Below are 13,226 nucleotides of genomic sequence, written 5' to 3' on the forward strand. Positions count from 1 at the left end.
GAGCCTGTATCGAGCCCCTGCCCAGGGGGAGGGGCCATCATTTATCCTTAGGCCAGGGGAAGTTTTAAATAAGAAGCAAAGTTGTGTCTTCTGCCTATAGCAACTTCTGAAGTTATGCTGATCATTACATAGCTCCGAAGTGCACCTCACTTTTTAGGGACTCTCCTCATTATTATTGTTTTTATTAAACAGGATTTATATAGCGCCAACATATTATGCAGCACTGTACAATATATTGGGGTTGCATATGACAGATGAATACAGACAGTGACACAGGAGGAGGAGAGGACCCTGCCCTGAAGAACTTTCCCCATCGCATTGTCATAAGTTGTCCCTGGTTCTAGTCTGGTGTATACACCATATTATTATATTTAGGGCCACCATAACCATTTCCTCCGATGATCAGTGAAAGCAAACAGCACTGCTTACAGTGCTCCAGTTAGTAACAGCTGACAGCCAAAGAAAATGCCCAGTCCATTGCCCAGCCAAAGAAAATGACTCCATAGAAATGCCCAGTCCATTGTTCATCAATCCACTGTGACGGATTGATGAATGATGGCAAGGGGAATGATGTACATGTGTCAGTTTTTTACCCTAGAAAATAGCTTAAAGTAAAACTTTTTTTTATTAAAAAAAAAAACCTTTACTTTGTAAAGCCCTTGATTCCTCCGATTCATTAGGTCTCAAGCTGTCTCGTCCATGTCAGAAAGAAGAAGGAAGGATGTACTTTGAGAAGGTCATCTTCTACCTTCTTTTTTTGTCACCAGATCTTGCACTATGCAGGTGACATGTCTTCTTGAAAATGAACTTTTTTTACATTCCAGGAAAGCCCCTTATGGCATATAAGGAGCAGCCCAAATCCTCCCGGGATACATGACGTACATATCACAGGAGGCTGCGGGTTTCACCTTCAGTCCTTACTGCTGTGGTGGTAAAGAAGGAGCGGGTTCTTCCCTAAAAACTGGGTTCTTTAGGATCTGATAGCTATTTTAATTAATTACCCCTTGGAAAAACACTAACTCCATTGCAGCCTGCCTGGGACAAAATGAAAGAGAAGACTTTACCTTTAGAGTATATCTGCTGCAAAGAATTTCTTTCCAAACTAGAAATATCAAACACCAGGTGTGGGGTATGTAACACAATCACTGGGCCTGGCTATTTAATATTGGTTGGTGCACTGAAATGGGCAGAAAAGTCCCTGGTATAAACCAATATAATATTAAAATGTTCTACTCAACTACTAAAATTATTATTTAATACTAAATGATTCACTCAACCTCTTAAACTCTTAAATACATGGAAAGAATAAACCAGTGGTGAAAAAAGGAACTGTTTTTTTTTCCAATTGCTTTTACATAGTTTCATAGGTTGAAAAAAGAAACATGTTCAAGTTCAACTATGAGGGAATACACATACTAGAAACCAGCATATTCAGATAAAACCATATATACATAGGTGATCTAAAGGAAGGCAATAAAACATGGTTCAATTTTCTTCTTGAATTAATCAGATGTTTCCTGGATCCACAGCTTCTGGTGTTATTCAACTTTAATACCCAGGTATATTCTGGAAAATTAGTTCTTTATAGCCCAAGTAGCTGGGTGTGCTTTTTATCTCCATACTTTGTGCTAAAAGGTCTCTTTCTCATTTGAAAAAGTTGGGAGGCCTGTAGTTGGTGTGGGGGGAGTGAATTACCTCACAGTGAATGATGGGGTGCTATTTCACTGGGGAAAGATCAGTTTGTGTGCTGGAAAGAACAAGCTGTTGGCTGTGGGTCAGATCTCACTGTGGATGGATCATTCACTGGAACCACTATGAGATCCAACAATGGGAACTCCACTAAAACAGATTACTGGTATTTCTTGTTCTGATTACTGATTAGTTGCTTGGAAACACCTAAATGATCTGTTAGTGGAATCTTAACTAGGCAGCTGTTAGGAGTAGCAGAAGAGTCTCAACCTAGATATAATAGTCGCATCCTATTTCCAGTGTATGGCATTGTTTAATGTACAGTGCTGCGTAATATGTTGGAGCTATATAAATACTGTATAATAAATATAATAATTGTTTAGTTGTCCATCATGACTTTGATCTGACATTTCTGCAGAGCTAAGAGCAAAGATTTTAAGAGATTAAAAGACTTTATAAATATCCAGCAGATTAGACATGATTAGGCACCAGGGCCTTTCAACTGTTTTGGTTTTGTTAAACTGGACAATGGGCTTCAAGCCCTGCAGACCAGCATCCAACATAGGAATATTCCAAGCTCCAGGTCTGAGAGATATACACCTACAATTGCTGGGTGAATCTGTCCTCCTATTGATATATATTGGAAAAGGCAGCACAATCATTTATTTTGAAAATATTGGTCCCACTATCGAGGGGGGAAGCAGACCTAAAAATGCATGATATGGCACCTAGCCCATGGCACCACAAGTATACAAGATATCAACATGCCCAGGAAGATCATTCAGTCCTCACCTAATAAGAACACTTTGTCAACTTTGAATTCAGAAAACCCGATGGAAATTCCAAACCCCGCTAAGGTCTGTAGCACAGTTAATCTGTTGCCCTGCAGCTGAACATTGAAATTGAAAGAACCAGGAAAACACAGGGTTTTGGGAAAAACTGGCTGCCACTACTAAGGGTAAGGATATTGGAACCCTTTGTTTCTTTCAGTAACTGGTACTGGCATGAAAGCTTTGGATGTAGGATTATAAAGCCCTTTTTATTGAATTTTTTTTTTTTTTTTTTGAGACAACTGTATTAAGGTTTTCTGTGGCTCTTGAAACCTTTAAAAGAACTCTGTCCAATGCCCTCTTTTCACCTGTTCCACAACCTAAGCACCCAGACCAGTATATTGGAACAACATGACCCCCCTCTGGAGGAAGCTGGACCAACAAACCTTCAGAGGGACTTCTCTGAGGGGTTACTGGCCTTTACCCTAATATTTCACAAGAAAAAATTTTGGATTTCCATCCAGTTAGAATGCAGGTATTCTCATTATGACTTTTAAGACTTAGGATATGTATACACATGCAATAATATTCGTTCACGATCCTTTCTATCAACAAACCACTGCACAATGCATAAAATACCGCTGTTCTGTTCTATGAAGAGAGGATGGGGAAGAACGATGGATTGGCACGCAACTGCGCTCTCCCCCCTTAAGATCGTTCCTTGTCAAGGGACAGGACAGTTGTTCGGAAGACGAGCACTGCACACAGGCCAGATTCTCATCCAATATCAGCCCTGAGGCGATTATCTGGCGAGAATCATCTGACATATGTACCCAGCCTTAGGTTCTCAAAGCTGGCAACAAAATCTTCAAATGCACCAAAACAGCTGCTGCTTTTGTCTACTGTCTTGTGGTAGCCACACCATCTTTCACCCACTGGATTGTGTCCTTGACAGTGGTTTGCCATTTTATGGAATGACATATTATTACTTTTTATTATTATTACACAGTATTTATATAGCGCCATCATATTACGCAACGCTGTACAAAGTCCATAGTGGTGTCACTAACTGTCCCTCAAAGGAGCTCACAATCTACTGTCCCTACCATAGTCATATATTATTAATGTAGTCTAAGGTCAATTGTTAGGGAGAAGCCAATGAACCTAACTGGGATGTGGGAGGAAACCCATGCAGACACGGGGAGAACCTGCAAACTCCATGCAGATAATGTCCTGGCTGGGGATCGAACCTGGGACCTAGCACTGCAAAGGCAGAATCTTTGGTTCAAGGCCAAATTCAAAAGGCTTGCTTTGCAGTGACTATCTCTAATTTTGTAGATAGATGTAACATATCCACTGCCAATTCATAAAGTTAGCAGTAATCTTAGATGTTCTAAGAGTGTTAGTATTGATGATATCTCAATTACTGCTCCTAAGGCCATTTCTATATTGGCAACCAAGGTGTCATCACTTATGCCAGACACAGAGCAGCCTAAGTGAATGTATATTCCATATTTTCATGAGATCTGTACCCAATCTTGTGTGCACTGGATTCTTAAGGGTGTCTGAATTATTCAGGGAAAAAAACACATGCTCAGCAAGCTTTTGTAAGGTTGTATTCAACAATGGGGGACCCAAAAGTCAGCCTCTAAGCAGCTAAAGCTGAGCAAATTGATTATGAAGGTTTGATCTTTAAGAATGTATTTTATTTTTAGAATGCAACAAAATATAAGCCCATTTTTTCAAATCAAGAAAAATCCATACTTTCCTAGGATGGGGTATATTTCCTCATATTCATTTCTTTACTGCAGTAATAAAAAAGTGATTCTAGGACGAAGTTGAATGTATGAAACTCCGGCTCCTCCACCTGGTGATGATGGAATCCAGGTTCTCTATGGACAGACCCACTCCTGGGATATGGATTACCAACACTTCACCCTAACTGATTGGAGCCAACTGCTTCATGCTTTCTGAGACTGCTTGTTAAATATATAGTTTTACTTTCTGTAATTCTGCTTATCTCTTGGGGCTTCTTGACACTATTCCATCAGGACTTCTTTGCAAACTCCAGGCTGAAGAAGAAAAGAGAGCAAATACAATAGGCTAGGATAAAGTCACCACTCTGATGTTAAAATCAGTGATAACACAAATGATGCCAATCCAGATGATGAGGCTTTTTGGCAAGAACTAAACTTTTTTTGAATGTTTTTGCTTAGGGCTTCTTCCCCTACAAGATGAACACACTAGCACTTTAGGCCCAACAAAAATGCCCTCATTCCCATATTCACAAGCATAAACAAATGCCTTCTCCGCCTTCCTTGTGAATTAAATGTCTGTTTTATAACTGGTTAAGGGTATGCAATTAGAAAATTAAAGTTCAATAAATCTCAGATTACAAAAGGCATAGCCCAAAAGAAAGGATACACAAGCACCACTTATGTTACAAGGGTAATCAGAAGAAGAGGGCAAGAGGACAAGCAGGAGAATGACAAATAAATGGACATCAACCAGATGATGAGTGTCTGAAAGGACCCCACCTGTCTGGAAGAAAAGCACTCACTCCTTTACTGGCCACGCAACTTTGGTATTCTCCCATCCGCCTCTCTCCCCTAACTAGAAATGCCACTGAATTTACTCTGACCCACGCAGGAGATCGGAGGTTGCAACACCAAAAAGGGAACAGCCATTCAACCACCAGATGTTGCCTCAACATGAGGCCTCAGATAATCAAAAGGTAAGAAAAGACAATAGTCAGAGCAAATAAGCCAACATCAACCCAAGCTTTCTAACCTTTTAATACCACAAAGGCACCTCTCTTCTGTCAGTTTTAGTAACAACTTCATATTATACTTGCGTGTTTTTGTGCAAATATTTCCTAAATTGCAAGTATAATATTTTATTAAAGGGTACCTATCAACAAATTTTTAACATTATATAAAAGGATGGCTAACCTTAAGGTTTTTTTAAAAACATTTTTGGGGAAGAGACTCTTCCGTCTTTATTGCACGGCCTGCAGGGGAAACCTGCTGCCTTCCGGGATACATACATCACATATCCCAGGAGGATGAGGGCTAATTCTTCTGCACATGCTCAAGATCTGCATTTATTTAACACATGGGCAATTAGACCCGCTATTTCTTTATTTCACCTGACCTTGCAACTGCACATTGCGAGATCGGGTGACATGAGCAGGACCTGAAAGAAGATAGCTGCACCCGCTGTTCCATCCACGCCAGAAAGATGAGAGAAGCTGGGATGGCCAAGAACATGTTGCACTCGGTCTGCAAGAGGATGTAAAGTTTTTTAACAGTAGGTAGATGTTGAATATACACTAACCAACCACTTTATTAGTTACACCAATTTAACTGCCTGGCTTAGCCAGTGTGTAAAGAAAAGAGGTTTACATATCACATAGCAATTGGATATGGAACTTGATTAAAATGCCATACATGAACCCTTGGTTTCATTTTAACTCACCCATATAGCATTATGGCCAATAGATCACCATGGCAGGCAAACAAGCAACATTTTTAGAGGAAGGCTATTGACCATATTTCTCTCAGGACAGAGGTGACTAATATTTCTTATGGCTGGGCACAGTTTTTAAAAAAAATATTATAACACAATATTAAATCCACAGGAGGCTAACTATACCAGAATTAGAGAGGCTGCAGCTGTGACAAATGTTGTATGTCAATGGTATGTATATAAAAAAAAAATAACATTTGTAATGGATATATTATTATTTATTGAAGAGTACAATAACTAAATGGGCTTCACAGCAAATCCACCATTAGAAAGAAGATCTATTCATCTGCAAGAAAAAAAAGATATAGAAATATATTAAAATGCTCATAGTCATAAAATATAACATTCAATGGTCGTGTGTGTGTGTGTGTGTGTGTGCGTGTCCTAGTGGATATGGGGTTTGTGTGTGTGTGTTTTTTTTTTTTTTTTTTGGGGGGGGGGGTGGTAAGATGTCAGGACAGAATTATAAGCAATAGAACATACTGTTCTTAAAGCTACCATTAAACACACAGACACAAATAAAATAAATTAAAGAAACAAACAGCAGAGACAGATTAGATCCACTTATCCCAAACAAAGAAGAAGCTGAAAGTGTGACAAGGCCAGCAGCAAATAAATGGTCAGTGATGCTAAAAAATATACTCTGGAAGTATCCTCTATAAAGATCTCCACTTTATTGTGCTCCTCTATACCATCATATATATATATATATATATATATACACACACACACACACACACACACACACACACACACATAATGTACCCTAATGTTCTAAATAACTTGTATCAATTATTGTATTGCTAATGTTTTAATCTACAAAGTTTACTTTTTTAGGATAATTATTTTTGCATATACCAAAAAAGATAAAAATAATTGTTCATTACTAAAGCAAAACAAAGTCACTACAGCACATTTTTTAGCCTACCATATCATACATTAAGAAATCATTGGTTCATTCCAACCCATTTCTTTTTTTGTATTCTGCAACATCATCACTGTGCTGCTTGAAGAGCTGTAAAAAGGAAACAAGAAGTAATAATATGAATTGTATTAGGTCTATGGCTACATTGTCTATGCATTGTTGCAGCCTTTTTTTCTTTTAAAAGTGATACCCAGGGTATTTTTTATGGGATCAATTGTTAAGCCATGAATAATGCTAATAGAAAATATGAAGTACATCTTTTGGACTTTGTGACTTTTACCATTTACAAAGCTCTAAACTAACTTTAAGTAGATTTCATGAATCATTATTTAGCTGTTTTGGGACAGTCTACAGTCAATTTGGAGGTAAGGTAATTAAAATTAACTGCAATGTTTTGGAATGTGGGTTGAAACCGGAGCACCCAGAGGTAACCCACGCAAATATGGGGAGATGATGTGAGCTTTATGCAGATAGCGTCCTGGCCAAGATTTAAACCTGGGACCTAGCGCTGAGAAGGCCAAAGTGCAAACCTCGGATACACGGTGCTGCCTATACTGTGCCCTCCCCATACACATTTTACTACTGCTAAATACTCACAAGAGCCCAGAGGGTGACTGTAGTTCCAAACGCCAGGCCTACATTAAGCCAGTTTGGTTGTGAAGGGTCATGTTTCTTGGCTGTGAACATTGACCGAGTAAAAACTGAAATGACAAAAAATTACATAAGTATGAATGTTAATTGCATTTAGTATAGGACATCAGTTTTGCCAATGTATACCATGCGTTCACCTGCTTGGCTGAATATGCCCAGCATTAGCATGACATCAGAAGAACACTGAGAACCATTTAGTGTTTTTAAACACACAATTTTTAGCGAGGACTCGCTCACTTTTCCAGCTTTATTATTATTGGCATCTAGTGAGAAAAATGCTAAGGATACATCTGACCTTTGACGCCTTATAGCGTCCTACTGCAGTATATGGTAAGCTGTAAATAGTATAGTCCTAGTAAGTCTTGTATGGTATAGTGGTTAGTAAGTCATGTGGGCAAAATGTTCATTTGTTTTCAGCCCTTATCTTTGTGATTCCCTGCAGCTCTCATTTCTTCCCTCTGTAGAACTCCTTGTCACTGCTTTCTCTGTTAATGACATGGAGGTCATCAGGAAGATTCAGTACGAGTTAACAGGGACCATTAAAAAATAAAAAACACTTCCAAAAGTATTTGTTTGCAAAATACGAATATAGAGAAATAGTACTATATTCAGAGCAAGAATTAAGGATTCCCTCTCTACTTTACAGGTATTTGCTAAACTCAAAATATTTATTTTATGGCAAGGTTGCCCTAAAACTCAGGAGGAATATATATTAACTGTAGACTGTATTGCTGATATCTTTTGCTTGTTATGCTACTCCAATGGCTTTAATATTTTTTTATTACACAAAACAAGAGATCTATCAGATCAGGGGTTATGACTTCCCTCTACCTAAATAATCTTTAAAAAATCAGCAATGGACACCTCTGTATTTGTCATATCTCAAATAACTTCTAAAACATTATTGTCATGTTTAAAGTAATTTTAATTTCATCTTCAACTTTCATTCACATAATCAAGTAACAAAAAATATCCTGGTAATTAGGTAACAAAAAATATCCCTGTTCACACTTGCCATATGGTTCGTTTTCACACTAAACTAAGCTATATCCACTCTCCTCTACCCTGCATCATTGTTGTCTGTTCCCCTTTCTTTTTTGATTTGATTTGCAGTATTTTGTTGTTTGATATTACCCTTTGTTATTACCATACTGCTTTCCCTCTATACTGTTATTCTTTGTTACAGACATTTTTTTTATAAAATAGAATACCTAATCTGCAATATCACCTCTTCACATGCACTCCTGGTCTACAAGCAGCTTTTCTGACACTCAGGTCTGCTGCACCATTGTAAGCACTAGAAAGCATGCCCTGAGGTATGATAATGGAGTCAAGGGAAGTGACTACACAGTGGCTTTAGGAGATCAGCAGCACTGAGATGCAAACATGATGACAAAATAAAATGTATTAGCAAACTTTATGTCACCAGTTAGGGCAGCCTTTCTCAACCTTCTTAACCTGTGGGATCCTTTGAAATAACTTTTAGGTCTTCAGGGAACCTCTGCTATAAATATTATATCCACAGCTCATAGCTCAAGGATCTCCTAGCAACCTGTGGAGGGACCCTATGGTTGAATCCTGGTTGAGAAATTTTGACATAGGGCTTATATCTATTTCATTAGTGCTACACTTAAGACTATCTGATGTGCAGTCTAAAACCACAAGGTTAACTGATCCTAGGTGTATAGCAAACTACACCGCAAGTCAAGGCATTTGTAAGCATTGCCCTTGCCTTGGCTGTGGTAATGAAGTTCTTCCCGAGTGGCCAAAGCAACCTCCGAGCGACACATTGCTTCCAGGAACTGTGAATAAAGTATTTCTGATGTTGCAAGGAGTTAGAACACTATGAGGGCAATGACTAAAGGAACAGATTAAGTTTACTCTCCTGGATTGTAAGCTCTTCGGGGCAGCGTCCTCCCCTCATCCTGTGTCACTGTCTTGTTATTTGAAACCCATATTTAATGTACAGCGCTGCGTAATATGTTGGCACTATATAAATCCTGTATAATGATAATAATAATACAAGGTGACATAGTTGTGTCAGATGATGTGCTCTGCATTTGGTGCATGTCCTGCTGTACCCCCCCCCCATAGCTGCTAATGACCAATGTCATCTGGGTCACCCTTCCTAATAACATCTCCTGCAGCGAATATCCAACACTGACAAGCCTTCTGCAGGGCTAAGAATATAAATATTTACAGATCCCAAGCATGTAGAGAGCAAACAGGTAAATCTTTGGATAAATTGCTGCATGCATTGGAGGCATAGGAACATATTGCTATATTTTACCAGCCCCGTATAATAATTACAATGAGGCTTCATAGACATCAAATAGGTGTAACTATATCACACTCACTTCTGGAGACAGGTCCCCTCACAATCTTCGTTACCGGTGACACCAACATGGCGAAATCAAGTGCAAGAGATCCACTCGGCAATCACTTTACTCTCCTGGCTATGGAAGAAGCATGGAGCGCCGAACGAGAGTCTGAAGCAAAGACATCACTTTACGATCAGGAGGAATTTTCCATTGGTGTATATCCAGCACGTGCCCCAGTGTCTTCTACACTTTTGAATGTAAAACTTACAACTTTATTTATAGATTGTGTCGAATATTGGTTCACTTTATCTAATTTATAAAGCTATTCATTGTGATGTCATAATGGATGTGTAAAAACTTAGTTTAACATAGGAAAAGAACCACCAAACTACACTTTTAAATACATTGAAAAACATTTTCTATAAAAATAAACTGACCAAATTTGAAAAAAAAATAAGCTTTCACTGCAATATTCGCATTAATGCAGAACATTTAATAAGAAACACTGTGAACAGGCCGGTTCTTTTATTACAGAAAGGACAGAAGTATCACTATCAAAGCTTAATAATGTTATTATTATAAATAATAATAAACAGGATTTATATAGCACCAACGTATTTCACAGCGCTGTACATTAAATAAAGATTACAATGACAGACAGATACAGACAGTGACACAGACGGAGGAGAGGACCCTGCCCCGAAGAGCTTACAATCTAGGAGGTGGGGGGGTAACACACAGTAGGAGGGGAGATATGTAGTGGTGGGAAGTAGTGATGGTTTTAAAAGACAGAAGAAGACAGGTAGGCAAGTTTGAACAAATGGGTTTTGAGTGCTCTTTTAACCTCCCTGGCGGTCTGATTATATAAGTATTTTTAAATGTAAAAGCGGTACATTTAAAAAAAATACTTACTATTTTAAATTTCCAACCTGGTCCCGTCCCCACTTCCCATGCCCGGCAGGCATCTGCGTCCCCTGGCCTTGCATTTCCCAACATTCATACGCCGGGGACGAAGATGCTGGGCAGGCATTGCCAGGCGAACCAGATGCCGGACGGGCATCGCCAAGAGACGCAGATGCCAGGCATTGCTGGAGGACGCTGTGGGGACCAGGTATGCTTTCTAATTCCATTTAAAATTCCACTCAGAGTGTGGCTCGTGGTTACTGCTTTTGGTACTGAAAATGAACCCCAAGACACACTCCAGGAAGGCCAGGAAGGTTAAAGGAACAGAAAGCCAATTAGGACACTGTGTAACCTCTTCCCTCTATCTGAATCACAGACCATATTGGTATTTTAAACATGCAAGTATCCAGTTTGCATTTGTTGTTTCTGATTTTCTGAAACTGGAAATGAATCCTCAGGATTGCAAGGCCAATCTGTAAAGCCTGAAGTGAGAAGGTGTCACCAGTGTGCAGTGAGAAACAACTGATATTCTACCTGCCTGGGTGGTAAATAAGAGATTTGTTGCTAATATTATGAACAGGAATAGAATCAAAGGAATGGTATTTTTTTCTCAGAACAGGACTGAAATTGGACTGTACAATGCAGAACCAACAGTCCAGTATTGTAACATCAAATAGAAAAGTGCACTGATCACCTGGGGAACGAGGTATAGGGTAAGTAAACAGTACACTTGCAGCGCTATTTTTGCACTTTATAGGTCATTATTGGTCTAAAGAACAAAAGCAAACATTTTGAAACCCTTACAGAAGCGGTTCTCAATACTTTGGCTCCACTAAATTTATGAACATAGTATATTTTTTGTTAAATTTACTTATGTTTAATTTAATGACCATGATCACTAGAACCCACAGTGCTATTCAGTTCTATGGAGAGGAGGGTAGCGTAGGAGGAAGTAGTGGGAGAAATGGTGTGGCACTGTATACACACTAGATTTTCACCCAAGATGATGTTAATTGGGGTGACAGTTCTTTAGCATGAGTATGTACAGGCAATGACAGTCACTGCTACTGCTATTGAAAAGTTGCCTGAAAAGCTTTGTATTTAAGGCATTAAAAACTCTACATAATCAACAATTTGCACCATTTAATGCAATGTTGTTAATTTGTCAAGCAAAATCATAAACTTGCCCGTAAGTGGGCATTCGCGATCCCACATTCGACTCAGACGATCTATTTAACAAGGCATTTTAAACTGCCGAGAATATGCTGGCATATTCTCCCAACATTTATGAACTCAAATGATATAGCGCTTCTAGGCGTGCATATCTGGCAGCTTGACCCTGGAAAGCTTGCATTAAAATTCATTCTTTGGCAAGCAAATTATTTTTTTAAATGGCATACATTTCCCGTTACCCCTAAATAATAATGTAATATGTGTACATACAATTAAAAATAATATATTAGCCTAGAAACCAGCACATTTTTAAATGACCTAATATTTTCAGGTTTGGAAAGAGTTAACCGATTTTAACTGTTTATATAGGCAAATGCCTAAACAATTAGCCTGACCTGAGGATGCCCTGGTGAAGTGGGAGGGGTCTTGTTTGGTGTGTATTTTAAGATTATAAGTAAAAAAGATAAATATATGTATACTTTGCTTACCATTTGGCACAATAATTGTTTTTGTTTTTTACATTTTGAATGTTTTAATGTCCATCTTGCAAATAATAAGTTAATGTTAATGCTATGGTATTGTGTTCGTAGCCATATTGTTTCATTGCAATAACGTGTTTATTACCACCTTTAAATGTTTGTTCTACATAAATATTTTTTAGTTTAGTTTTCCACCCTTGATGGGTCCAAATCGCATGTTTTTGTAAGTATCTTTTGAATGCAATATTTCTTGGCCCATTTTTTAAAATATTTTGGCTTTATATAGAAGTGCGGGTTTACATGTGTTTGATGTTTTTTTTTTTTAATAGTATTATTTTGTAATTTAAATTTAGCGGTGGCTGTGTGGTCTGTATTTTATTCTGACCTTTTTGAAAATGTAAGTTAGTAGTTAGTTGTGTTTTTTTATGTGATCACCTTTACAATCTCCAATGATCTTTAACCTTGGGTGATCCAACAAACCTACAATTTAACAAGAAAATTGTGATTGGTTTTGAGCATATCCTTAATATGATTTGTTGAAAGGCCAAAAACAGCAGAATAGTCTTGTTAAAAACTCAGGTCTTGATGGGCATTGTTGCATGCCAATACAAAACCACTATGTGCGCGTACATGCACAGAAGTGTGTTCTATCGGTTGAAAAACACTTCAGCCACACTTTTTGCAGAAAAGGTCCTGCACATCATCATTCAGGTAAGTTTTTCTTTTTTATGTGTATATTGTTTATTTTGCTGCATGTGCATTCATTTATGTACATACATACACACTT

The sequence above is a fragment of the Pyxicephalus adspersus genome, chromosome 3 (genome assembly GCF_032062135.1).
Source record: "Pyxicephalus adspersus chromosome 3, UCB_Pads_2.0, whole genome shotgun sequence".
Classification (NCBI taxonomy): Eukaryota; Metazoa; Chordata; class Amphibia; order Anura; family Pyxicephalidae; genus Pyxicephalus; species Pyxicephalus adspersus.